This window comes from Palaemon carinicauda, chromosome 9 (genome assembly GCF_036898095.1).
Source record: "Palaemon carinicauda isolate YSFRI2023 chromosome 9, ASM3689809v2, whole genome shotgun sequence".
Classification (NCBI taxonomy): Eukaryota; Metazoa; Arthropoda; class Malacostraca; order Decapoda; family Palaemonidae; genus Palaemon; species Palaemon carinicauda.
In genome coordinates this window covers 162095799-162100472 of record NC_090733.1, presented here as the reverse complement: position 1 = coordinate 162100472, position 4674 = coordinate 162095799, and positions in this window count along the sequence as shown.

Genomic DNA, 4674 nt, shown 5'->3' with positions numbered 1-4674 from the left:
TGGAATGGATTAGCTAAGGCTGATGATGATTCATAGCAGTGGTTCCCAACCTTTATTCAGTCATTTTCCCCCTGCACCCAGTTCAACCATCCAAATTTCCCCCTTCATGCCCCGCCCAGCCCTCATGCCCACTCGCCTGCCTCAGAAATGGGCATGATACCCCAATTCTCCCCTTGAATATCATGTCAGTGAGAAATGATATGATCATATCACAATTAAATGGCTAACAACAAATTGCCGCACGTACTATGTGGACATTTTCCGCTTGTTTTAGTTAGTAGGTAATGTAATTATTTCCCCCTGGAAGCTTCAAATTTCCCCCCAGGGGGAAATTTCCCCCAGGTTGGGAACCACTGATTTATAGTATATATAAAATGTGTCAAAAACAATGAGTGGCGAAATGAAACAATAAAATGAAAAGTTAATGATAGAGCAATGGTTATTTGAAATACAATCCCAGGACAGCAGACAGTATTCCGTAGAAATAATATAAAAACATATGAATAGTTTAGTCTGATGAAATGAAAGAGAAATGGTGAGCTGATAGAATCAAGCTTCATCTGGTGTAGCATAGAAAAAGCAAATATTTTGTTGATTAAATCAAGCTTAGAATGGAAGATGTAAAACGAGGAGGCTTAGTAATTCTGGAAAATATAATATATAAAAGTGATAATATTATAGTGAAAGAGGTTTCCTGTGATTCAATGATGCTTATGGAAGTGACTTATAAGAATTTAATAATGGCCGTTATAAGGTTTGACGAGAATTAAGATGTATAAATTATTGAATAACAGTTGACATATGTGGCATGGTGATGACTATCTAATATGATAGCTGACCAGGGTGTATAAAGTATGGTTTAATTTGGGAAAGGTTCTAGAGGAAAGGGAGAGAGAGAAATAATGGTTAATTTAAAAAAAAAAAAAAAAAGGATCGATGGTAGAAGTATCTGTAATATGACCAAGGCATAGCATTATTTATTGTCCCAGGGAAGATGCATGGTATGATTTTGATTCTGAAAATGAGACATAATCCGATTAATATGGGAAGAGCAGTTTCATTTTAAACAAAGAAGAGAACATGTGGATTAGTTGTGTGAGAAATTTGAGAGTGTGGGTTAAATATTTTGTAAGAATTTTTATGCAATTATAGTAAGCTTTGGAAAGAACTGGTACATCAGTAGGAAAGGAAAGCTTTGTTAGGAGTTCAAAACCGGTTAATTAACTGGTTTAATGTAAAAAGGGTGTCTGGGTGATGGGTATGCCATGACTTAAGATACCTCAAATTAATAGAAGTCAGGAAAGGACCGAATGTGTGGATTGCACTGTATGTTCTGGTGATCATGAGGAGAATTTACAGGAACTGGAAAAGTCTCTGAAATGGATTGGTTGGTGATGAAAATAAAAGTGAAATTATCAACTTGGTAAATGGAATCCAGGAAAACGTAAGTGAATGTTAGTGATAGGTTGTGTTGAGTCATATATGTTATTAAACAAACATAGATGAGAAAAGAAGTGATTGATCAAATAAGATAGCAGGATTTCTGCAGGTTTTGAAGGTCAAAGCGGTAATATAAAAAAGTTATTGTTGAACCTTATCAACTTTATGAATGTGATAGGTGGGTGATAATTGAAAATAAACATAGAATTTTGGAAATTTTGTATAAATTGTTTTCACAATTTGTTTTACAAATATTTGAAAGAGTAACGAAAGGTACAAAGAGAAAGTGCTTGCTGCAAATTTGAGTGTGAGAGGTACTGAAATGGAAGAACCTTGATATCCAAGAAGCATGAGATCGTGTTTGAACTTAAGGGGAATCAGACATAGTGTGTAAACGATTGTGGTATCCAAAACGGCTGCTGACTTAAGTATCTTTAGATTTTTCAATAATAATTTTGTTGTTTTGGACGTTATTTCCTAGGACTTAGATTTAGTCGTGAAAGCTCGATGGAAAGTAATTAACGAAGTCGAAGTCTCTGTGAAAGTATTCGGATGAAGACGAGGGAAGGCGAACTAATACAGTAATGAACGAGGATTTGGACATTCGCTTTCGGAATGGCGTAATTTAACCCCATGAACTTGCCTCTTATTTCTCGCACTTTCCTCGTAAAATGGGGCATCCCATGTTGCCATATGACTGTGGGGGGAGGGGGGAGGGGGCGTTAAGGGAAATAGACGAAAAAAATCTCACTTGTAAAATTGGATTCTAAAAAGAAATATATGTTCGAGTCGGGAAGTGAAACTAATAGTTCTAATGGTGTTTCGATACGCATCAGCACCCTGGGCTAGCCGGGCTTCGATCAGTGCGCATTGCACACGTTCTTTATTGTACCCTTCTACGATGCTCTTCCGGAAATGTCAGGAGTTTTCGCAGATGCTTGGAATCTCTCTCTCTCTCTCTCTCTCTCTCTCTCTCTCTCTCTCTCTCTCTCTCTCCTCTGAGCCAGATGGGGTTCGTGGAAAATTGTATCCTTGCTTTAATGTCGAAGAAGCACCACTTGTTGAAGGTGGGTTTATGTTCAGACCAAGTCACATTTTTCAGAGATATTTTTCGCTTTATATAAAGTGTAAAAGCAAACGAATAAGGAATGAAGATTTAGAAAATACACACGGAGTTATCTGAATTGGAAATATAAATAGAATGAATGTTTTTACGCGGAAAGGAAGATCTCTAGTGTAGTGAAAGAAATACCTATCCTAGCCTAACTTTACTCAGTCAAGCCTAGCCTAGCTTGGCTAGTCAACTCGCCATAAAATGAAGCCTACACATATTAAAATATCATAAAATAATTAGTTAATAAAAAGTTTAGAAATATCCAAATATCACTCGTATGTTTATTTAATCTACAACACATAATGCATTTTACTGAAGATTCTTTCAGCAATTATCCTCATTTAATTATTCTTTCTTGTTGTACACACCAGATTCCATCGTCCTCCAGATGTTGTGTGAACGTCACAAATGTGAGGGTTAATTCGTTTGAGCTATCTTCCATACCGTCCACTTGCAGGGTTTGGAATATTCTGCATTCTTCCGTATTTCCCCTGTTTGAAGGTTTAAAGGCCACTCGTGAATGGCAGAGGCAAGAGACAGTGGCATTACCATGGGAAGCAGGACAACACCCTAGACCTTATATACATATAATCAGCTCCCAAGCCCCCTTTTCACCTAAGCTAGGACCAAGGAGAGCAAGACAATTGCTGCTGATAACTCAGCAGATAGACCTATTTGCTCCCCCAAAACCCCCATCTTTAACTCTCAAGGATGGTGAGGTTGCAATGACCAAAGGAACTAATGAGTTTGAGCGGGACTCGAACCCAGTCTGCCGATCTCCAGTCATGGGCGTTACCACATAAGTCACCACAACCATGAAAATTGAAGTTATTAAATTGAGTTGCAATGCATTTTCCTGACAGAAATTGCAAATAGATTCGCTTATTGTAACTTTGACTTCCGGTTTTGTCTGTATTTTTATGATCATGATAAAATTTATCAAAATTATGAAAGTACCGGCAAATATGTTTTTCAAAAATTTATGAAGAATTGTTGAAATTATGGCGATTCTTTATCATTTGATAGACAGACAGATAGATGAAATAATAAATAGATAAATGAATAGATATTATAGCAACTTTGTCTTTTTTTTCCGGTCTTCGTTAGTTTTTTCCTGCTTCATTTTTCCTCCAATAATGCTTCGTTCGTTCTCATCAATTTCTCTAATCTTTCGTATTCATTCTTTTATTTTCTCTCATTTTTTTCTTATTTTCATCATTTTCATTTATATTTTCTTACTTTTATGTTTTCCACTTACACTATTACTTCCTCCTTTCTCAATTATCTTGTTTATATTTGTATTCCTGCTTCTTATTCTTTTCCTATGCTTTTCTTCATATTCTTTCCTAATCCCCAATATTGTATTTTTATCTTAGCTATTCCGTGTTTTTTTATCTCTCCCTTGTATCACAGCCTTTTCCTATTTTACTCAATTTCCTGCTATTCTATTATACACTTCCTCTTGTATCTTTTCCTCCCTTTATCACTCAGTTTCATAATTCCCAAATTTATTCATTGCATTTTCTCTATTTTCTTCACCAAAAGTTTCTTAATTTCCATTTATTCTATGTAATTTTCATTATTTTCTTCACCAAAAGTTTTTCCATTTCCAAAATTTTTTATTCAATTTTATTTTCTTCATCAAAAGTTTCTTAAGTTCCTCAGTTATTCATTCCATTTTCTTTATTTTCCTCACTAAAAGAGTAATAATTTCCTTAGGTATTCATTCCATTTCCTTTATTTTCTTCACCAAAAGTTTAATGATTTCCTTAGGTATTCATTCCATTTCCTTTATTTTCTTCACCAAATGTTTAATGATTTCCTTAGGTATTCATTCCATTTCCTTTATTTTCTTCACCAAAAGTTTAATGATTTCCTTAGGTATTCATTCCATTTCCTTTATTTTCTTCACCAAAAGTTTAATAACTCCCTTAGGTATTCATTCCATTTTCTTTATTTTCCTTACCGAGAGTTTCCTAATTTCGTCAATTTTTCATTCAACTTTCTTTTTCTTCACCAAAAGTTTCTCAATTTAATTCCATTTTAATTCCATTTTATTCATTTTTTCACAAACTCTTCCTTAATTTCATTCAATTTTCTTTATTTTCTTCCCCAAAGTT